Here is a 24,537-nt window from a genome sequence, read left to right as displayed (position 1 = left end):
TCCCCACAATATTTTTATTTATTTATTTATTTGAGACAGGGTCTCACGGTTGGAGTGGAGTGCAGCAATCACGGCTCAGTGCAGCCTCAAATCCCCAGGCTCAGGTGATCCTCCCACTTCAGCCTCCTGGGTAGCTGGGACTACAGCCATGCGTAACCACACCCAGCTAATTGTTTTTATTGTAGAGACATGTTGCCCAGGCTAGTCCCAAACTCCTCAGCTCAAACGATGCCAACTGCCTCAGCCTCCCAAAATGCTGGGATTATAGGCATGAGCCACTATGTCCAGCCTGACCCCTCTAATAGACTAAAGAAAATTCCCAGGGACGGAAATAAAGGACATGAGTGCTCTGGGAGGTAAATCTCTGTAATCTAGGGGATTACAGAGTTTTGTCTGTCTTTTGAGACAGAGTTTTGCTCTTGTTGCCCAGGCTGGAGTACAATGGTGTGATCTTGGCTCACCACAACCTCCACCTCCTGGGTTCAAGCGATTCTCCTGCCTCAGCCTCCCCAGTAGCTGGGATTACAGGCATGTACCACCATGCCCGGCTAATTTTGTATTTTTGGTAGACACAGGGTTTCTCCATGTCGGTCAGCCTGGTCTCAAACTCCTGACCTCGTAATCTACCCGCCTCAGCCTCCCAAAGTGCTGAGATTACAGGCGTGAGCCACTGCGCCCAGACCTTTGTTTGTTTTTTGTTTTTGAGATGGAGTTTTGCTCTTTTTGCCCAGACTGGAGTGCAATGGCACAATCTCAGCTCACTGCAGCAGCCGCCGCCTCCAAGGTTCAAGTGATTCTCCTGTTTCAGCCTCCCAAGTAGCTGGGATTACAGACACCTGCCATCACATCCAGCTAATTTTAGTATTTTTAGCAGAGATGGGGTTTCGCCATGTTGGCCAGGCTGGTCTTGAATGCCTGACCTTAGGTGATCCGCCTGCCTCGGCCTTCCAAAGTGCTGGGATTACTAGGGTTTGAGTTTTAACAACCGCTTGAGGAACAGGAACAGACAGGTCTTGGACTCAGCAAAGCCTGGAGCTGAGAGTCCTACAGTTAGACTCTCAGAATTTGTCTGGTAATTCTTCATCCCATCTTTTACTTTCAACTTTTCTGAGTTATGTTAAGTGTTTATTTTAAAGATCATAAAGACAGATTTTAAAAATCCAATGTAACAATCATTGTTTTCTAACTGGTAAGTTTAGTCCATTTTGTGTTTGTCAAACAAATAAATTTGGATTTCTTCCTAACATCTTGCTTGTGCTCTCTATTTACACGGACTTTTCTGTGTCTGGAAAAGACAAACTATTGGAACAGAAAGTCCAGAAACAGACTCACACATGCACATAAGGAAATTCAGTATCAGCAGTGAACATTAAAAATCAAGAATACAAGAGAAAAACTATTGAAAACTTTGCTCTCCATATGGAAAAAAACAAAACTAGATCCCTTACACATTACATGAAAATAAATTTCTCACAGCTCTCCTCAACTTCCCAAATTTGGCATAATTTCTTACTGTCTTGATAATAATTCTATGTCTTCTAGCTTTTCTAGCTGTTAGCAGTATATTTGGTTCAAAACAACCTAAGCTAACATTAATGGAAGCACACGTTCTCATTTTTATTTCACATTTAAAAATACCTATTTTCTTGTGTCACCAAAAGCTCATTATAAACTTTTTTGAGATATTTAAATAATTCTAGTCCATGGATAGACAATAACATATCTTAACCATCTCCCCCCAACTTTGTTTTAACATTTATTTTGTTTTCAAGTCTTTACTACTGCAACATCACAGTGATGAACATGCTTGGGCATTTCAGTCTTCTATACATCAGATTATTTCCTTAGGATAAATTCCCATTTAATAACTAATGATCAAGAATTCTTCAAAAATTAGCCGGATATGGTGGCACATGCCTATAATTCCAGCTACTCGGGAGGCTGAGGCAGGAGAATCACTTGAACCTGGGAGGTGGAAGTTGCAGTGAGTCAAGACCATGCCACTGCACTCCAGCCTGGGCAACAGCAAGATTCTATCTCAAAAGAAAGAAAAAAAAAAAAAGGAACTCTTGAAATAATATGAAAATTGTAAAACTAAGATACGTTATTCTCAATACATTTCTTGAACTCTTGTTTTCTTAAGTTTTTTTTTTTGTTTTTTTGTGTTTTTTTTTGAGAGACTCAGTCTGTCACTCAGGCTAGAGTACAGTGGTTCAATCATAGCTCACTGCAACCTCGAACTCCTGGATTCAAGCAACCCTCCTGCCTAAGCTGCCCGAATAGCTGGGATTAAAGGCTCATGCCACCACATCCAGTTAGCCCCATATATAAGCCTAGCACATAAAGACAAGCCGAATCAACAAAAAACATTTGGTTCATGAATATTTTCACAGCATTTTAGAAAGCTCTTCTTCCTATCAAGTGTTTAAGTCAAAAGGGAAGAACATGGCCAGGGAAAAAAGACTCCACCTCACAAGATAACTATATTCTAAGTACAACAGAGTTAATAACTCATATTAATAAAACAAATACAGACAGTTCCCAGTTTACAAGTGCTACATTCCAAAAGTCAGTCAGGTATTTATAAACAATACATTTTACAATAAAAATATTAAAATTGTAGGTTCCTATGTTAGTCTGTGGAAAGAGGTGGGGGAGACTGACACTGTAACTACAGATTAATATCCAGCAAAAACTGAAAACTAAACATAGTTCATATTAAGAAACATCCAGAAGAGAAAAGGAGGTAAGTGACAACTGGTCAACATGGTGAAACCCTGCCTCTATTAAAAATTACAAAAAAATTAGCCAGGCATGCTGGCAGGCACCTGTAATCCCAGCTACTCGGGAGGCTGAGGCAGGAGAATCACTTGAACCCAGAGGCAAAGGCTGCAGTGAGCCAAGACCACGCCACTGCACTACAGCCTGGGGGACAAGAGTGAAACCACATCTCCAAAAAAAAAAAAAAAAGAGAGAGAGAGAAGGAATTAGCTAGGAGTGGTGGTGGTATGGGTGTAAGTCTCGGCTACTCCAGAGGCTGAAGCAGAAGGATTGCTTGAGTGAGTCCAAGAGTCTGAGGCTGCAGTGTGCTATGATCATGCCTGTGAACAGCCACTGCACTCCAGCCTGGGCCACACGGCAAGACCTTGTCCCTATTTCTTTTTTTTTTTTTTTTTTTTTTTGAGATGGAGTTTTGCTCTTGTCGCCCAGGCTGGAGTGCAATGGCGTGATCTCAGCTCACCACAACCTCCACTTCCCAGGTTCAAGTGATTCTCCTGGCTCAGCCTCCCAAGTGGCTGGGATTACAGGCGTGCGCCACCATGCCTAATTTTTGTATTTTTAGTAGAGACAGGGTTTCGCCATGTTGGCCAGGCTGGTGTCAAACTCCTGAACTCAGGTGATCCGCCTGCCTTGGCCTCCCAAAATGCTTTGTATCTATTTCTAAACAATTAAAATTCAGCCTGGGCAACATTGTGAAACCCCATCTCCACAAAAACATACAAAAAAATTAGGTAGGCGTGGTGATGGGCGCCTGTAGTCCCAGTTACTCAGGAGGCTGAAGGACCGCTTGAGGTGGAGGTTGCAGTCAGTCAAGATCACACCACCATATTCCAGCCTGGGAGACAGAATAAGACTCTGTCTCAAAAAAAAAAATTAAAAAAATATATTTTACAACAAGAAGACACCTCCTAGAATAGGAAAAAGAAAGAGTGAGCATAGGTTCAGACAGAGACCAATTTGTACATATGGAGGCTGTAAGTTAAAGGTTGTACCAGTTTTATTTTTCTCAACGAATTGATTCAAAAAATACGTGTCAGGCACAAGGACACAGAAGTAGAAAGACAAGGTATCTGAATGTGAGAGGAATCAAGCAATAAAACAATAAAAATGAAGTCAACAAGAAAATTATAAGGTTTGCTGGGCGTGGTGGCTTACACCTGTAATCCCAGCACTTTGCGAGGCCGAGGCAGGTGGATCACCTGAGGTCAGGAGTTCGAGACCAGCCTGACCAACATGGCGAAACCCCGTCTCTAATAAAAATACAAAATTAGCCGGGTGTGTTGGCCCACACCTGTAATCCCAGCTACTTGGGAAGCTGAGGCAGGAGAATCGCTTGAACCCGGGAAGCGGAGGTTGCAGTGAGCCAAGATAGCACCGTTGCACTCCAGCCTGGGCAACAAGAGCAAAACTCCGTCTAATTAAAAAAAAAAAAAGAAAATTATAAGGTTCGCTACAGAATTAAAATAGGCTAATATGATAAGAGAGTGCTGGGTGACTAGTAGATAAAGCTTTTCTACTGATGCAACAGCGACATTTAGGCTAAGAGCTGAAATTAAGAGAAAAAAGCAAGCTATAGCAGAACAGTAGCTCAAAAAGAGGGAACAACCACAGATGTTCCTCAATTTACAATGGAGTTACATTCCAGTAAACCTATCCTAAGTTGAAGATATAAGTCAATAGTATATTTAATATACTTAGCCTACCAAATATCATAGCTTAGCCTAGCCTACCTTAAACATGCTCATAACACAGTAGCCTAGAGTTGGGCAAAATCATCTAACACAAAGCCTACTTTATTATAAAGTGCTGAATAACTCGTGTAATTTATTGAATACTGCACTAAAAGTGAAAAACAGAATACTTATATGGATATTTAAAGTGCAGTTTCCACTGAATAGCCATCACTTTTGCACCATCATTAGGTCGAAAAATCCCAAATCAAACCATTGTACCATCAAACCATTGTACTTCGATGGTCTTAAAGCGGGAAGAGGTTGAGATTTGTTTGTAGAAAGGTCAGTGAGGTTAAAGCATAGTGAACAAGGTGGAGAAGGTAATGAGAGAGATTTGTGGAACAGGTAAGGAAGTCACCAAAGAGACATTGTGCTAAAGCCTAAACTATAAGTTTTTAACTTTTCAATTAAATTTTTAAAGGACTAAATAATGTTTTAGTATTTTGACCAGATTTAATCAAACAGCCATATCAAAATGTCTTGCTTCAGGCAGGGCGTGGTGGCGTATGCCTGTTATCCCAGCACTTTGGGAGGCTGAGGCAGGCAGATCACTTGAGGTCAGGAGTTCAAGACCAGCCTGGTCAACATGGTGAAACCCCGTCTCTACTAAAAATGTGAAAATTAGCCAGGCAGGTGGCACACACCTGTAGTCCCAGCTAACTCAGGAGGCTGAGGCAGGAGAATCGCTTGAACCCAGAAGGAGAAGGTTGCAGTGAGTTGAGACATGCCACTGCACTCCAGCCTGGGTGACCACAGACTCCATTTCAAAAAAAAAAACCAACCAAACAAAAAAAACAGTCCTGTTTCAGTCATTTAAGTTGAGTAAATTTCTTAACCTCTGAGCCTCAGTTTTTATCCACAAAATCAAAGATAATGCCTCATAATAAAATTTGCATAAAAGGATTGCATAGTTTCCAAAAAAATCGCATTCAATAAATGTTAGTTCCCCTCCTCATTTCCATACCATCTGACTGGCTTATATGCAGGGGAGGCAAGAATTACCTACTAAAGACAGAATGGTGGACCTCATATCACCCTTTAAAGATTCCCAGAATCTGGTAGCATTAGTCCTATCATTCGGGCCCATGACACAACTACTTTCCCAGTCCTGCATGGTCTCTGGTAACCAAGAAATAGAGAAAAGGCAGCAGGCAACACAAGAACTGGGTGGCCAACAATCTGCAAAAGCTATAGAATCCACCCCTTTAAAGGTTCAAACCAAGTACCAAGTACCAAGTACAGCTCCCAGTGAAAATATTTAGGCCATGCCGGCCACAGTGGCTCACGCCTGTATTCCCAGCACTTTGGGAGGCCAAGGTCGGCGGATCACGCGGTCAGGAGATCAAGACCATCCTGGCTAACATGGTGAAACCCCGTGCCCACTAAAAAACACAAAAAACTAGCCGGGCGAGGTGGGGGGCGCCTGTAGTCCCAGTTACTCGGGAGGCTGAGGCAGGAGAATGGCGTGATCCCGGGAGGCGAAGCTTGCAGTGAGCTGAGATCGCGCCAGTGCACTCCAGCCTGGGCGACAGAGCGAGACTCCATCTCAAAAAAAAAAAAAAAGAAAATATTTAGGCCAGACACGGTGGCTCACACCTGTAATCCCAGCACTTTGGGATTACCTGAGGTCAGGAGTTTGAGACCAGCCTGGCTGACATGTGAAAAACCCCATCTCTATTAAAAATACAAAAAATTAGCCGGGCGTGGTGGGACATGCCTACAATCCTAGCTACTCGGGAGGCTGAGGCAGAAGAATCGGTTGAACCCGGGAGGCAGAGGTTGCAGTGATCTACCATGGTACAAGGTAGTACCATTGTACTCTAGGATGGGGAACAAGAACAAAACTCTGTCTCAAAAATAAAAAAGAAAGAAAAGAAAAGATTTATATTGGCTGGATACAGTGTCTTACATCTGTAATCCCAGAATTTTGGGAGGCTGAGGCTGAGGCGGGCAGTTCGCTTGAGCCTAGGAGTTCAAGACTAGCCTGGACAACATGGCAAAACCCCATCTCTACAAAAAATACAAAAAATTAGCTGGATGTGGTGCACGTACCCGTAGTCCCAACTACCTGGGATGCTGAGGTGAGAAGATCAGTTGAGCCTAGGAGGTTGAGGCTGCAGTGAACCAAGATTGCATCACCGCACTCCAGCCTGTAGGATAGAATGAGACCCTGTCTCAAAACAAAAACAAAACATAAGGCCAGGCACTGCAGCTCACACTTGTAATCCCAACACTTTGGGAGGCCAAGGCAGATGGATTACCTGACGTCAGGAGTTGGAGACCAGCCTGACCAACATGGTGAAACCCTGTCTCTCCTAAAAATACAAAAATTAGCCAGGTGTGGTGGCATGCACTTGTAGTCCCAGCTACTGGGGAGGCTGAGACTGGAGAATTGCATGAATCCAGGAGGTGGAGGTTGCAGTGATCCAAGATCACACCACTGCACTCCAGCCTGAGCAACAGAGCGAGACTCTGTCTCAAATACATACATACATAAACACACACACACACACACAAAACACACACACACACACTTATATCAAAGAGTTTAGGACAAAACGAAGTACTTGCCTAATGTCTCTGAAAAACAGGTATACAGTTGACCCTTCAACAACACGGGTTTGAAAGCGTGGGTCTGCTTATACAAAGTCTTTTTTTCAATAAAAGTTTGACCAAGTGTGCCTGCCCTCTTGCCTCCCCCTCCACCTCTTCCATCTATTCCGTCTCTGCCACCTGAGACAGCAGCCAACCCCTCCTTCTCCTACTCAACATGAAGACAAAGAGGATGAAGACCTTTACGAAGATCCACTTCCATTTAATGAATCGTAAATATTTTATCTTCCGGCCGGGCACGGTGGCTCAAGCCTGTAATCCCAGCACTTTGGGAGGCTGAGACGGGCGGATCATGAGGTCAGGAGATCGAGACCATCCTGGCTAACAAGGTGAAACCCCATCTCTACTAAAAATACAAAAAATTAGCCGGGCGTGGTGGCAGGCGCCTGTAGTCCCAGCTACTCAGGAGGCTGAGGCAGGAGAATGGCGTGAACCCGGGAGCTGGAGCTTGCAGTGAGCTGAGATCGCGCCACTGCACTCCAGCCTGGGCCACAGAGCAAGACTCGGTCTCAAAAAAAAAAAAAAAATATATATATATATATATTTATCTTCCTTATGATTTTTTCAATGTTTTCTTCTGTAGTCCCAGCTACTCGGGATGCTGAGGCAGGAGAATCGCTTAAACCCGGGAGGCAGAGGTTGCAGTGGGCCAAGGTCACGCCACTGCACTCCAGCCTGGTGACAGAGCGAGACTCCATCGCAAACAAACAAACAAACAAAAAATACAAAAAATACTGTTTTCTTTAATCTGGCTTACTTCATTGGAAGAACACAGGATGCAACACATATATGTACAAAATACGTGTTAATAAGCTGTTTTATGTTATCAATAAGGCTTCTAATCAAGAGCAGGCTATTACTGGCTAACTTTTGGTGGTGGAGTCAAAAGTTATGTGTGACTTTCGATGGGGGGGCAGGGGCTGGAGGTAATGAGGGGGATGGGATGTGGGGTGATCTGTGCCCCTAACCTCCTGGCTGTTCTAGGGTCAACCGCACATCCCTTCAACAACAACAAAAAACTAAACTGAAACCTTTATCACACGCAATCAATAAATGCTCATGACAATGGATCAGCCCTCACGACATACTACAAAATGTTTCCAAAACACTTCATGAATTAGTATTTTTAAACTAGTACCATGTGCCTTCCACAAGTGTTATCTGTCCTTCTTTAGCATGTAACCTCTTAAAGTTCATTTGCATATTAAATGTCTGTTTTTCTCAAGATCTTCTGAAAATGAATCATCATGACCAGGGAAATCAGCACTGCACTAACTCTTAAGTCTTCAACCATAGAACACTAACACAGACCTCAAAGAATATAAAGGTAAGCCTACTCTTTTTTTATTTTTTCTTCATCTTTTAAGAGACAGAGTCTCAAAAAATAAAAATTGCCAGGCGTGGTGGCTCACACCTGTAATCCCAGCACTTTGGGAGGCTGCAGCGGGCAGATCTCGAGGTCAGGAGATCGAGACCAGCCTGACCAACAGGGTGAAATCCCATCTCTACTAAAAATACAAAAACTAGCTGAGTGTGGTGGCACATGCCTATAATCCCAGCTACTCGGGAGGCTGAGGCAGGAGAATCACTTGAACCCGGGAGGCAGAAGTTGCAGTGAGCCAAGATCACACCACTGCACTCCAGCCTGGCGACAGAGAGAGACTCTGTTTCAAAATAAATAAATAAATAAAATATAAATAAACAATAAAAATTTTAGGCCAGGTGCGGTGGCTCACGCCTGTAATCCCAGCACCTTGGGAGGCCAAGGCAGGCAGATCACTTGAGGTCAGGAGTTCGAGAACAGCCTGGCCAACATGGTGAAAGCCCGTCTCTACTAAAAATACAAAAATTAGCTGGGTGTGGTGGCAGGCACCTGTAACCCCAACAACTGGGGAGGCTGAGACAGGAGAATCGCTTCAACCTGGGAGATAGAGTTTGCAGTGAGCAGAGATCAGGCCACTGCACTCTGGCCTGGGTGACAGAGCAAGACATAAAATAAAGTAAAATAAAATAAAAAACAAAAATTTAAAAGGGCTAGGCATGGTGGCTCATGCCTGTAATCCCAGCACTTTGGAAGGCTGAGATGGGAGGGTGGCTTGAACCTAGGAGTTTGAGACCAGCTGAGAAAGATGGCAAGACCTTTTTTTTCTTAAAAAAAGGAAGGGTGTGGGGTGGTTTGCTCTGTCACCCAGGCTGGAGTACAACGGCATGATCATACCTCAAATGCAGCTTGAATACTTGTCTCCTGGACTCGAGACATTCCCAACTAGACCTCCCAAAAAGACAGGACTACAGGTACACGCAACCACACCTGCATAATTTTTTTAAACTATTTTTTGCAGTGATAGAGCCTCACTATGTTACCAAGGCTGGTCTCGAACTCCTAGCCTCAAGTGATCCTGCCTCCTGGCATCCCAAAACGCTGGAATTATATACAGGCAAGAGCCACCATACCTGGCCATGCTGTTGATACTCTTGAAATTAACATTCTTTGGAAAGGAAAAAAAGTCCTTATTATGTATAACCTCTTAAAAAAAAAATGGTTCCCAAAGGCCCTGTGTGAATAATTCAACTCGATAGTTAACAAACATCAAAAACCCAAACCATCTGCCTGTATTATTTAGTGAATTGTAAACTGGCAGTCACAGTTAACCTTCAAAGAACATGAACCCCAAGCTTAAAAAAAATTCACCAAAAAATTTCTGAAAGATAAAAATATTTTCCTGCTTAGTCTGTCCTCCATTTGGCCAACTTTATTTTGCATTCCAAATCCTGCAGTGGCAAAAATGGCTGCCTTTTGTTTACTTCTGCCTGTACATTTACAGCATCACTCAGAACAATGTTAAAAAGAAACGTGCTTAGCTCTGGAAAAACCAACAGTATCCTTGTACAGCTGCCATGCACTCCATTCATAATAGCTTTCTCACTGGCCTAGCTCCTCCCTTTGCTTCTGCCAAGACTCAATGGTCAACAGAAAAAATTTGGAAAGTGTTATGATCACAATAAAGAGGAATAAAACTATGCTTGAAAACTGCTAAACTTTTAAAAAGCAAAAAGTTATAGAGAACAACAATGCCTAGGCCTAATGCTGTTGTGAATACAGAATATTTTCTAACACTAAGGAATTTGCATTTTTAATTAGGCAGAAAACCATAAGCATACAAGTCTAAAATAACTTAAATATTTTTTATCTCTAAAGACTCCAACTTATTGATAGAAGCATTTTTCATTTTCATTTCAATGTTTTCCCATGTTAAAAATGAATAGTTTTATGCTACAAAAACAAGTATTCAATATGTGGAGCTCTATGTGTAAAATGTCATTATACTTTACAAAAATGAATATTAACCTCCTGTCAAGAGGAGAGGAGGACACCAGAGCACAAGTCCAGAGACTTGGGCTCAAGTCTGGTGACACTGGCTACCCAACCTCAAGCAAATTATATGCCCTTCTGGGTCTCAATTTCTGTCTCTGTAAATGAAAGAGTTAGATCAATTTATTTCCAAAGTCTCTTAAAGCTTCAAATTTTAAAAACTCCATCTCAGAAACCTGAAGAGGTTTAACAAGTATAAACATATAGTGACGCTTTTTTAAACGAAAACTCATGACTGTTTTTCAAAGACAAATCAGAAACCTATCCTTTTTTGGTTTTGGTTTAATTTTTAAATAAAAATAGAGGTGGGGTCTCACTTTGTTGCCTAGACTGGTCTTGAACTCCTAGGCTTAAGCAATCCGCCCACCTCAACCTCGCAAAGTGTTGGCATTACAGGCATGTGCCACGGTGCCTGGCCAGAAACCTATACCTTTTTTTTTTTTGAGATGGAATCTCACTCTTCACCCAGGCTAGAATGCAGTGGTGTGATGTCAGCTCACTGCAGCCTCCATCTCCCAGGTTAAAGCAATTCTCTGCCTCAGTCTCCCAAGTAGCTGAGACTACAGGTGTGCACTACCACGCCCGGCTAATTTTGTATTTTTAGTAGACAGGGTTTCACATGTTGGACAAGCTGGTCTTGAATTCCTGGCCTCAAGTGATCGCCCACCAGGCCTCCCAAAGTGATGGGATTACAGGCATAAGCCGCTGCGTCCAGCCACCTATACTTTTTTTAACAAACATATTTTAAAGTCAACCAATTATAGGAGAAAAAAAAGTGTCATCACTAGACAATAGCCCCATCATTAGACAATAATTTGAAAAACACCTTACTTGTAATTACTATTCTCAATTTTTGATTTCTCAAAACTCCATTCAGGTTCTTGAATTGTAATTACTACATAACACTTCTCAAATACCACCCAACAGCATTTACTAAAAACACCATGCCACTTATAATTCATTACCAGTCTCATTACTTTCACTTACCACATCAACTGCAGAAAAAACACATTCAATACAATGTATGTTCTGACAGCTTAACCATGCAGTTTTTATATATATATTTTATTTTTATTTTTTTGAGACAGGGTCTCACTCTGTCACCCACACTGGAATGCAGTGGCGCCATCACAGCTCACTCAGCCTGGGCCTCCTAGGCTCAAATGATGCTCCTCCCTCAGCCTCCCCAGTAGCTGGGACTACAGGCATGTGCCACATCTGGCTAATATTTTTTCAGACACAGGGTCTTGTTATGTTATCCAGGCTGGTCTTAAAATCCTGGCCTCAAGTGATCCTACCACTGTAATCTCTCAAAATGCTGGGATTACAGGAATGAGCCACTGCACCCAGCCAGTTCCACTTTTTTTTTTTTTTTTTTTTTTTTTTGAGACAGAGTCTCGCTCTGCCGCCCAGGCTGGAGTGCAGTGGCGTGATCTTGGCTCACTGCAAGCTCCGCCTCCCGGGTTCACACCATTCTCCTGCCTCAGCCTCCCGAGTAGCTGGGACTACAGGCGCCCGCCACCTCACCCGGCTAGTTTTTTTGTATTTTTTAGTAGAGACAGGGTTTCACTGTGTCAGCCAGGATGGTCTCGATCTCCTGACCTCGTGATCCGCCCGTCTCGGCCTCCCAAAGTGCTGGGATTACAGGCTTGAGCCACCGCGCCCGGCTGCCAGTTCCACTTTTAAAAGGCAAAAATGGGCCAGGTGTGGTGGCTCACGCCTGTAATTCCAACACTTTGGGAGGCCAAGGCAGGCGGATCACTTGAGGTCAGGAGTTCAAGACCAGCCTGCCCAACATGGTGAAACCCCATCTCTACTAAAAATACAAAAATAACTCCGCATGGCCAGGCGCAGTGGCTCACGCCTGTAATTCCCACACTTTGGGAGGCCGAGGCGGGTGGATCACAAGGAGTTCGAGACCAGCCTGGCCAACATGGTGAAATCCCATCTCTACTAAAATTACAAAAATTACAAAAATTAGCCGGGCGTGGTGGCGCATGCCTATAATCCCAGCTACTCAGGTGGCTGAGGCAGGGGAATGGCTTGAACCCAGGAGGCAGAGGTTGCAGTGAGCCAAGATCGTGCCATTGCACTCCAGCCTGGGTGACAGAAAGACTCCGTTTAAAAAAAAAAAAAAAAAGGCCGGGCGCGGTGGCTCAAGCCTGTAATCCCAGCACTTTGGGAGGCCGAGACGGGCGGATCACGAGGTCAGGAGTTCGAGACCATCCTGGCTAACACGGTGAAACCCCGTCTCTACTAAAAAATACAAAAAACTAGCCGGGCGAGGTGGCGGGCGCCTGTAGTCCCAGCTACTCGGGAGGCTGAGGCAGGAGAATGGCGTAAAAACCCGGGAGGCAGAGCTTGCAGTGAGCTGAGATCCGGCCACTGCACTCAAGCCTGGGCGACACAGCGAGACTCCGTCTCAAAAAAAAAAAAAAAAATTAGCCAGGTGAGGTGGTGCCCACCTATAATCCCAGCTACTTGAAAGGCTGAGGCAGAAGAATCACTTGAACCCAGGAGGCAGAGGTTGCAGTGAGCCAAGATGACACCACTGCACTCCAGCGTGGGCGAAAGAGCGAGACTCTGTCTCAAAAAAAAAAATGCAAAAACGTTTATTTGTCCAGAGTTATCGATGCAACTTCAAACCAAATACTTGGCATGAACTAGAGATCACAGTGGTCCTCCTTTATGTTAGATGCATTCCAAGACCCTTGGTGGTTGCCTCAAATCAAGAATACCAAACCCAAGTGCGCCAATCAGAGCACGTTTCTGTGCATGTCTTCCATCCACAAATTTAACACTTTTTCCATCTTAACTAAGCACTTATCATATACCAGGGCCATGAAGTATGACAGCAAGCCTAGTATGAATTTTTTTGTTGTTGTTGAGACAGAGTCTCACTCTGTGCCCAGGCTGGAGTGCAGCAACACTATCTCGGCTCACTGCCACCTCTGCCTCCTGGGTTCAAGCAATTCTCCTGCCTTAGCCTCCTCCCGAGTAGATGGGATTACAGGAGCCCGCCTCCATATCCGGCTAATTTTTGTATTTTTTAGTAGAGACGGTTTCACCCAGGCTGGTCTCCAACTCCTGACCTCAAGTGATGCACCCGCCTCAGCCTCCCGCAGTGCTGAAATTACAGGTGTGAGACACCACGTCCAGCCCTAGTAAAAGTTTCTTTTTGCTTCTTCAAAATTTTGTTTTAAAAAAGGGTTTCACCATGTGCCCAGGCTGGTCTTGAACTCCTGGACACAAGTGATACACCCACCTTGGCCTCCCAAAGTGCTGGGATTACAGGCATGAGCCACTGAGCCCAGCCCCTTCTTCACAATTTCATGAGTAGAAGATTCATTCTTACTGTACATCTTAGTAACCTCAGAATATGATTTTTTTCTTAACAACTTTCACCTGTTCACTTAAAGGAGGCACTTTCTGGTTTTTCTTTGGATATCTAAAATGCCAGCATCATTACTCTTATGCTTTGGGGGTCATTAAGTAAAATAAGGGTGACTCAAATACAAGCACTGCAAGACCACAACAGTTGATCTGAGAATCAAGATGGTTACTAGGCGACTGACTAACAGGTTGGTAGTGTAGACGGTGTGGCTACACTACTATATCCACAGTATGTATCCACACTGCATAAAGGGATGATTCATGCCCAGGACACAAGCAGCACAAGATTGCAAGATTTCATCTCGTTACTCAGAACAGCACACAATTTAAAACTTCCGGATTGTTTATTTCTGGAATTTTCCCTTTAATATTTTCAAACCACAGGTAACTGAAACTGCAGGAAGCAAACTAGGGGTAGGAAAGGACAACTGTAAATGTTTTAGTATCACTTTTAGACGCCATATACTAATTAAGACACAATTGTGCTTGAGGGTATTACATAAGAGCCTGACTGGTCTAAAGTTCCTCCCCATTCCCTTTTTTGCCTCCTCAGAGATTAATGGTTTGCCTCATGAGCCCCATAGACTCTACTGCATAGAGGGTTCCCAGAGCCCTCTATGTACCTTCAGCTGTATCACACAAATTGTTAAGTGTGAGTGCCGGGTCATCTTTAATTCCCCAGCAACTACTACATTATGTTAAGTGTCACTGTGGAAAAGTGTCAACATAATTTTCACTTGAGGTAACTAAGAATCAGCTGCTTTTCCTTTTTCCTTTCCTTTATTTAGAGACAGGGTCTCACTCTGTTGCCCAAGCTGATGCACAGTAGCAGGATCACAGCTCACTACAGCCTCACACTCCTGGGTGATCTTCCCACCTCAGCCTCCTGAGTATCTGGGACTAAAGCAACTCACCACTACGCCCAAATAATTTTTTTATTTTTTATTTTTGTAGAGATTTGGTTCTAACTATATTGACTAGACTGGTCTCGAACTCTTGGCTTCAAGTAAACTTCCTGCCTCAGCCTCTCAAAGTGCTGGGATTACAGGTGTAAGCCACTACATCCAGCCAAAAAGTTATATTTTAAAGTACTACTTTCATAATTGAAGATCATTGTAATTAAAATCTTAAACTGCCATTTCTTAAAAAAAAAAAAAAATCTGCTAAGCTTCTCCAAAATAAAAGGAACTGTGGCATACGGCCTTCCTATATCAAGTCTGGCACCTGGGCCTGCTGCAGTGACATCTCCTGAGAGCTGATTAGGAATGCAAAATCTCTCAGGCCCCACTCCAGACCTATTCAAAGTCAGTATTTTAACAAGATCCCCTGAATTTATCTGAATTCATGATAAAATCTGAGTACTGGTTTGTAAGAAATCGCTTGACAGAGTCTGAACATCAGTTTAAGATCCACCTAAAAAAACAAAAATATGGGCTGCACACGGTGGCTCACGCCTGTAATCCCAGCACTTTGGGAGGCCGAGCCAGGCAGATGACGAGGTCAAGAGATCGAGATCATCCTGGCCAGTATGGTGAAACACCGTCTCTACTAAAAATACAAAAATTAGCCGGGCGTGATGGCGAGCGCCTGTAGTCCCAGCTTACTCGGGAGGCTGAGGCAGGAGAATCGCTTGAACCCGGGAGGCAGAGGTTGCAGTGAGCCGAGATTGCACCACTGCACTCCAGCCTGGCAACAGAGCAAGACTCCATCTCAAAAAATAAATAAATAAAATAAAATAAAATAAAAATAAATAAATACAATACAATAAGTCCAAGAGAGGAGGAAGCAGAAATTAGGATCCCATCCTCACTCAATGAAGCACCAATGAATTGGCCTCATTTCAGTCCTTCCTCCATGCCAGATTCAAGCCACAGGGAAGGCAGCAAACAGTGGTGGTTGTGAGAAGGTGCCCAGGCAGGGGATGCTGTCACACACGACTCACTAGCCATTCCAAAAACAGCAGAGAGGGACCCAGAGTGGCTGCTTATTTCTTGTGAGAGAACCACAGGTGCACCTATGATAGTGGCATCACATCTCCCCAGTGCTTGGATCCCCAGTGGATGCGCACCACCAGTGCTATCATTAGCACCCCCTTTCCCTCCTTGCGGAAGCTGCTGCAGGAAGGAGCACTGTGGGGACAAAGCTGATGCTGGCTTTCAGGTGGTTGCCTACTCCTACCTATTTTCTTCCAGCACAAAATTTGCTAATCATGAAAATATTTCAGTGACTTGTTAAATGCCCCTTTTCTAACAATTTTTTTTTTTCTTTTTTGAGACAGAGTCTAGCTCTGTCTCTCAGGCTGGAGTGCAGCGACACAATCTCTGCTCACCATAGCCACCATCTCCCAAATTCAAGCGATTCTTCTGCCTCAGCCTCCCGAGTAGCTGGGATTACAGGCACCGGCCACAACCCCTGGCTTTTTTATTTTTGCGACAGTTTCGCTCTTGTTGCCCAGGCTGGAGTGCAATGGCGTGATCTCGGCTCACGGCAACCTCCACCTCCCAGGTTTAAACGATTCTCCTGCCTTGGCCTCCCAAGCAGCTGGGATTATAGGCATGCACCACCACGCCCAGCTAATTTCCGTATTTTTAGTAGAGATGGAGCTCACCATGTTGGTCAGCCTGGGCAACACAGCCTGTGCAACATAGCAAGACGGCATCTCGAAAAAATAAAACAAAAATGTAGGCTGTTTTCAAACAAATATTTAGTCCATTTTTCAACACTCTAGGTTAATCATTAGGGAAATTATCACAGTATAAATATTATTGTATGTTTGAATATAACATTGAACTCTGATGAAGAGGAAGACTCCAGGACCAATTTGACCATGATTTATCAGATTCATTATATGTATACTGCTGGCTAAAAACATATTAAAAATAACTTTTTTCCTATAGCAAGAATCAGCAAAAACTTCAACCAAACTCACAAAATGAAGAGAGCATACAATCTTTTTCCCTGGCCTAACCCTACTTTTATTCTACATGCCTTTCAAAATCCTATTGCTGATTACATGAAATACCCAACCGTCTCATGTTTTACATTAAGGAATTATGAAGAATCTTACATCCTTTGGGTGAGCTTTTCATAGGCATAAAACACAAATCATGTTTTACAATAATTATATACTACCTTTATGAGGTAAACCCTCATTCAGTAAATGTTACTTTTTTAGCAAGTTACAGAGCACTCACTAAAAAAAAAAAAAAAAAAAAAAATTAAAAAAATTCCCTACCGGATCCCTTCAATTCATTCGACAGAAAATGAGGGACTATGTTAAGACAAAGCCTTGGTCCTAAGGAGCTCTAACGGGGGAGAGAGAGATGTTAATAAACAGAAGCTAAAAAGTAAACTACAATCTGAACTATCTGATCAGAAAAAATAAAAAATGTAGTAGACAACATAAATTAAGTATAACTGGAAAAGTATACAAAAGCCTCTATGATCACCACACAAAGTAACTAGCACTCACAATTTGAAGAAACACCAACCTTTTAAGTAGACAACAGATACTTCATTGAATAGTACTAAACACTATCTTACTGTCATTCAAGAGAATGTCTACTGGCCAGGCACGGTGGCTCACACCTGTAATCCCTCATACCTGGGAGGTCACAGTGGGTGAGTCACTCGAGGCCAAGAGTTTGAGACCATCCTGGTCAACATGGTGAAACCCCATCTCTATCAAAAGTACAAAAATTAACTGGTGTGGTGGCACATGCCTGTAATCCCAACTACTTGGGAGGCTGAGGCAAGAGAATTGCTTGAACCCGGGAGGCGGAGGTGAGATCATGCCACTCACTGCATTGAACCGAGACTGTACGCCAGCCTGGGTGACAGAGAGAGACTCTGTCTTTAAAAAAAAAAAAAAAAAGGCCGGGCAGGGTGGCTCACGCCTGTAATTCCAGCACTTTGGAAGGCTGAGGCAGGCGGATCACCTGAGGTCAGGAGTTCGAGGCAAGCCTGACCAATACGATGAAACCCCATCTCTACTAAAAATATAAAAATTAGTCAGCCGGGGCTCAGCACGGTGGCTCATGCCTGTAATCTCAGCACTTTGGGTGGCTGAGGCAGGCGGATCACGAGGTCAGAAGATCGAGACCATCCTGGCTAACACAGTGAAACCCCATCTCTACTAAAAATACAAAAAAAATTAGCCGGGTGTGGTAGCAGGCACCTGTAGTCCCAGTTACTTAGGAGGCTGAAGCAGGAGAATGGCGTGAACTTGGGAGGTGGAGCTTGCAGTGAGCCGAGATCGCGCCACTGCACTCCAGCCTGGGTGACAGAGCGAGACTCCGTCTCAAAATAAATTAATTAATTAATTAATTTTAAAAATAATAATAATTGCCGGGCGCGGTGGCTCAAGCCTGTAATCCCAGCACTTTGGGAGGCCGAGACGGATGGATCACGAGGTCAGGAGATCGAGACCATCCTGGCTAACATGGTAAAACCCCATCTCTACTAAAAAATACAAAAAACTAGCCAGGCGAGGTAGCGGGCGCCTGTAGTCCCAGCTACTCGGGAGGCTGAGGCAGGAGAATGGCGTAAACCCGGGAGGCAGAGCTTGCAGTGGGCTGAGATCCGGCCACTGCACTCCAGCCTGGGCCACAGAGTGAGACTCCATCTCAAAAAAAATAAAAATAAAAATAATAATAATAATAATTAAAAAAAACAGAGAATGTCTACTTCCCTCGAATGGAGGGGAATGCTGTATAAGTCAGAGGTCTATACAGCAGGTGACCTCAACAGGTCACTTTCTAAATAAATGGCTTTTGTGATTGAGACTTTGTTGTATACCTGAGAAGGTAACGTATGGAAGAACTTTTAGGACGGTGGGTAATCCACCATTCCAAGACAGGCTCCATTATTAACTAAGTTACTTAACCACTCTGAGCCTAAATGTCTTTATATATAAAACAGGGATGATACCAACAAAGGGCTACTGCAAGAAATAAATAAGTTTTAATGTAATTAAGATAGATGCCCCCCGCCGGGCGTGGTGGCTCATGCCTGTAATCCCAGCACTTTCGGAGGCCAAGGCGGGCACATCACAAGGTCAGGAGTTTGAGACCAGCCTGGCCAGAACAGCGAAACCCTGTCTCTACTAAAAATACAAAAATTAGTCAGGTGTGGTAGCACACACCTGTAGTCCCAGCTACTCAGGAGGCTGAGGCAAGAGAATTGCTTGAACCCAGGAGGCAGAGGTTGCAGTGAGCCAAGACCATGCCATTGCACTCCAGCCTGGGCAACAGAGCGAGACTCCCTCAAAAAAAAAAAAAAAAAGAAAGAAAAAGAAAAAAAAAAGAAAAGATGGATGCCCCCCTCCATACCTTTTCCATGCAGTTATTCCTTGGGGGCCCACAAAGCCAACTACTAGCTGGGTGCAGTGGCTTGTGACTATAGTCCCAGCACTTTGGAAGGCCAAGGCAGGAGGATGGCTTGAGCCCAGACGCTTAAGGATGCAGTGAACTATGACTGTGACACTGCGCTCCAGCCTGGGCATTAGAGCAAGACTCTGTCTCTTTAGTAAAAAATAAATAAAAATAAAAATAGGCACTTGGTCTCAAGTCACCCACTTGGCCCTCTTTCAAGTGTACTAAAAAATAAATAAATAAATACCTTTCTAAAAAAATAAAAACAAAACGAAAAAACTTACAAAGTATCTACTATTATGGAAGGCTCCATAACTGGTTATTGCAGGAGGTAAGTAGGTTACAGGTGCTACCCTCAAGGACTTTACAATCTTGAGAGGTTAAGATAAATACAGAAAAAATATTGACACATTTCACACAGAGAAGATAAACTTAAGAGATCCTTATCACTTCAGACATATTTCACCTATAGTCACATCACTTATATACAATTTGTAATGTAATCTCCTAGAGTGTAACAACTTAATACCTACCACTATGCTTGAGTGTGCAGATACAGGAAGGTAAGGAAGGGAGGGAGTTAAGTAGTAGTCCAATTAAATGCTATATACTAATTTGCAAATTCTAAGTGCATCTCACTTCCAAAATACAGTAAGTTTCCTAAGGTGCTTTTAGGAGGCACAGGAGGCAAGGTGGATAGGGTAAGGCAGGAAAAGTTAGAAGGAAGGAAATAATCATCTTTTTTTTTTTTTTAAGACAGAGTCTCGCTCTGTCGCCCAGGCTGGAGTGCAGTGGCCGGATCTCGGCTCACTGCAAGCTCCGCCTCCCGGGTTCACGCCGTTCTCCTGCCTCAGCCTCCTGAGTAGCTGGGACTATAGGCGCCCGCCACCTCGCCCGGCTAGTTTTTTTGTATTTTTTAGTAGAGACAGGGTTTCACCGTGTTAGCCAGGATGGTCTCGATCTCCTGAGCTCGTGATCCACCTGTCTCAGCCTCCCAAAGTGCTGGGATTACAGGCTTGAGCCACCGCACCCGGCCAATAATCATCTTTTAAAAATACTTTTTTGGCTGGGCGCAGTGGCTCACGCCTGTAATCCCAACACTGTGGAAGGCTGACATGGGAGAATTATTTGAGCCCAAGAGAGTTTGAGACCAGCCTAGACAACATTGTCAGACTCTGTTTCTATTTTTTTTCTTTTGTTTTTTTTTTGAGGCAGAGTTTTGCTCTGTCACCTAGGCTGGAGGGCAGTAGCACGATCTCGGCTCACTGCAACCTCTGCCTCCCATAGCCATCAGGCTCAGCTAATTTTGGTAGAGACAGGGTTTCACCATGTTAGTCAGGCTGGTCTCAAACTCCTGACCTCAGGTGATCCCCCAGCCTCAGTCCCCCAAAGTGCTGGGATTACAGGCGTGAGCCACCGTGCCAGGCCTGATCCTGTCTCTATTTTTAAAAAAAATACTAGTTAATAATAATCAATAAAAATAAAATATATATATATATTTTCTTTCAGACGGAGTTTTGCTCTTCTTGCCCAGGCTGGAGTGCTATGATGCGATCTCGGCTCACCGCAGCCTGTTTCCCGAGTTCAAGCAATTCTCCTGCCTCAGCCTCCCATGTAGCTGGGATTATAGGGATGCGCCACCACACCTGGCGAATTTTTTGTATTTTTAGTAGAGAAGGGGTTTCTCCATGTTAGTAAGGCTGGTCTCAAACTGACCTCAAGTGATCCACCCGCCTCGGCCTTCAAAGTGCTAGGATTACAAGCATGAGCCACCACATACCCGGGCAATTAAATATTTTTTTAAATTAAAAAAAAAAAAAATGTAATTTTCTTTCAAGCTCATGCTTTTAAATGTATTTTTCTAACAAACTATATCCCATTTAAAAATCATCAATACCTTAATGTTTCAATTATATAAACTAATTTAAAATAAGGGTGGGGCATGGCGGCTCACTTTGGAAGACTGAGGCAGGTGGATCACCTAAGGTCAGGAGTTCGAGACCAGCCTGATCAACATGGAGAAACCCTGTCTCTACTAAAAATACAAAATTAGCCAGGCATGGTGGCACATGCCTGTAATCTCAGCTACTGGGGAGGCTGAGGCAGAAGAATCGCTTGAACCTGGGAGGCAGGGGCTGCGGTGAGGTGAGATCGCGCCATTGCACTCCAGGCTGGGCAGTAAGAGTGGAATTCCACCTCAAAAATAATAATAAAATAAAATGAAAATAAAATTCAAACCTAAAATAGATGCTCTACTTCAGGAGTGGGCAAATTATCACCTGTTTCCTTTTTTTGTGGCTTTCACATTTTTAAAGAGTCATAACAACAGCCGGGCGCGGTGGCTCATGTTTGTAGTTCCAGCACTTTGGGAGGCTGAAGTGGGCGGATCACTTGAGGTCAGGAGTTCAAGACCAGCCTAGCCAACATGGCAAAACCCCATCTCTACTAAAAGTACAAAAATTAGCTGGGTGTGCTGGTGGGCACCTGTAATCCCAGCTACTCAGGAGGCTAAGGCAAAAGAATTGCTTGAACCCAGGAGGCAAAGGTTGCAGTGAGTTGAGATTATGCCATTGCACTCCAGCCTGGGCGACAGAGTGAGCCTCTACCTCAAAAAATAAAAAATACAAAGAGTTGTGGCCAGGAGTGGTAGCTCAAGCCTGTAATCCCAGCACTTTGGGAGGCCGAGGTGGGCAGATCATGAAGTCAGGAGATCAAGACCATCCTGGCTAACATGGTGAAACCCTGTCTCTACTAAAAATACAAAAAAAATTAGCCGGGTGTGGTGGCGGGCACCTGTAGTCCCAGCTACTCGGGAGGCTGAGGCAGGAGAATGGCGTAAACCCGGGAAGTGGAGTTTGCAGTGAGCCGAGATTGCACCACTGCACTCCAGCCTGGGAGACAGAACAAGACTCCGTCTCAAAAAAAAAACTAAAATAAAAATAAAAAGAGTTGTAACAATAACAACAAAGAACATGAGACTTACTGTGTGCCCAGCAAAGCCTAAAATACAGTAATCTCCCCATATCTAAGGTTACCATTACCTGCAGTACCATACAATAAGATTTTTTGTTGTTGTTTTGAGACGGAGTTTCACTCTTGCTGCCCAGGCTGGAGTACAATGGAGCAGTCTCAGCTTACCGCAACCTCTGCCTCCCAGGTTCAAGCAATTCTCCTGCCTCAGCCTCGCAAGTAGCTGGGATTACAGGCACCCACCACCATACCCAGCTAATTTTTGTATTTTTAGTAGAGACAGGATTTCACCTTTTTGGTCAGGCTGGTCTCGAACTCTTGACCTCAGGTGATCCACTTGCCTCGGCCTCCCAAAGTGCTGGCATTACAGACATAAGCCACCGCGCCCAGCCTACAATAAGATATTTTGAGAGACCACATTTACATAACTTTTACTACAGTGTATTTTGTAATTGTACTCTTTCATTATTGTTGTTGTTAATCTCTTACAGTGCCTAATTTATAAACTAAGCTTTATCATAGGTACGTATGTATAGGAAAAACATAGTATATGTACAGGGTTCAGTACTATCCAGGGTTTTCAGGCATCCACTGGGTGTCTTGAACATATCCCCTAGGATAATGGAGGATTACGGTATTTACAATGGCTCTGAAACCTCCCTTTTCAGAAAAAGTTTGCCAACCTCCGTTCTATTTCATAATGGAATGTAAAGTCTCTTACTAAATTGAGCCAGGCATGGTGGCTCATGCCTGTTATCTCAGCACTTTGGGAGGCTGAGGTGGGCAGATCAACTGAGGCCAGGAGTTCGAGAGCAGCCTGGCCAACATGGTGAAAATCTGTCTCTAGTAAAAAAATAAAAATAGAAAAATTAGCCAGGTATGGTGGCGCATGCCTGTAATCCCAGCTACTCAGTGGCTGAGACACGAGAATCATTTGAACCTGGGAGGTGGAGGAAACAGTGAGCTGAGAACGTGCCACTGCACTCCAGCCTGGGTGACAGAGCAAATAAATAAATAAATAAACTCTCTTATCAAATTAAACACTTTGATACTTCTAAATTTACATTTAAAGCAATTTACTTATTTTTGAGACAGGGTCTCACTCTGTTCCCCAGGCTGGAGTGCAGTGGCTCGCTCAACAACTCATTGCAGCCTCGATCTCCTAGGCTCAAGCTATCATCCCTAGCAGCTCAAACTTAGAGGAAGGTACCACCATGCCTGGCCAACATGTGTATTTTTTGCAGAGACAGGGTTTCGCCATGTTGCCCAGGCTGATCTGGAATTCCTGGGCTCAAGCTGGGATCAAATGATCTACCTACCTCATCCTCTCAAAGTGCTGGGATTACAGGTGTGAGCCCGGCATACGTTTAAGGCCAATTTAGGTGACTTTTTCTCTTCACTTCCCACTCCTCTCCTCTCTGCCCAACTGTCTTTTGGCTTACTAGCGACTTTCTTCGCATAGAAGTACTTATGCACATGTTTATTACAATATCCTGGGGTGGCAAAAAGAAAACCAGAGGCTCTGTCTAACTTTAGTTTAATAACAAGCATTCTAGCACAAACATTTTTCCAATAGTAAGTTTAAGTTCCATAATGGATTAGGAAATCGGGCCTATGTTAACCAGAACCCATGTCTTATGCCAATTTTTCCATCTGTATAGATCCCATATTGGGGGAAGGAAAGAGACTAACAGTTCCCAGTGCTAATTCAATAAACTGATTAAGAGTTGGCTGGAATAATATTCATCCATCTTCAACAACAAAGATAAAACAGGTATGAGATGGTGACTTAGAACTAAATGTGTGTATGGCCAGGCGTGGTGGCTCACACCTGTAATCCCAGCACTTTGGGAGGCCGAGGCGGGCAGATCACCTGAGGTCGGGAGTTCGAGACCAGTCTGACCAACATGGAGAAACCCTGTCTCTACTGAAAACGGGAAAAAAAAAAAAAAAATCAGTTGGGCATGGTGGCACATGCCTGTAATCCCAGCTACTCAGGAGGTTGAGGCAGGAGAGAATCACTTGAACCTAGCAGGCGGAGGTCGCGGTGAGCTGAGATCGTGTCATTGCATCCAGCCTGTGCAGTAAGAGTGAAACTCCATCTCAAAAAATTAAAATTAAAATTTAAAAAAAAGAACTAAATGTGTGTCATTCAAAGGAATTAAACAGACTTTTTTTTTTCTTTTTTTTTTTTTTTGAGACCGAGTCTCGCTCTGTAGCTCAGGCTAGAGTGCAGTGGTACGATGATCTTGGCTCACTGCAATCTCTGCCCCAGGTTCAAGGGATTCTCCTGTCTCAGCCT

At 43.8% G+C, this 24,537-nt stretch overlaps 1 protein-coding gene across 4 annotated transcripts in view; it reads right to left on the bottom strand.

Annotated features, from left to right (window-relative positions):
- The window catches only part of LOC105476372 (Cbl proto-oncogene), a 105,324-nt gene that overhangs the window by 77,633 nt on the left and 3,154 nt on the right, over window positions 1-24,537 (bottom strand). The window contains exon 1 of one of the 4 annotated variants that reach the window (XM_071075679.1): window positions 6,567-6,586. The exons of the other annotated variants lie outside the window; for them this stretch is intronic. The gene's annotated coding sequence lies outside the window, so the exon portion shown is untranslated. Of the gene's footprint in view, window positions 1-6,566; window positions 6,587-24,537 lie in introns of those variants that run through there. 4 annotated transcript variants of the gene reach the window in all.

This window comes from Macaca nemestrina, chromosome 12, assembly GCF_043159975.1.
Source record: "Macaca nemestrina isolate mMacNem1 chromosome 12, mMacNem.hap1, whole genome shotgun sequence".
Lineage (NCBI taxonomy): Eukaryota > Metazoa > Chordata > Mammalia > Primates > Cercopithecidae > Macaca > Macaca nemestrina.
Note: the sequence above shows the minus strand (reverse complement) of the source record. Positions and strands in the feature narration are given on the sequence as shown.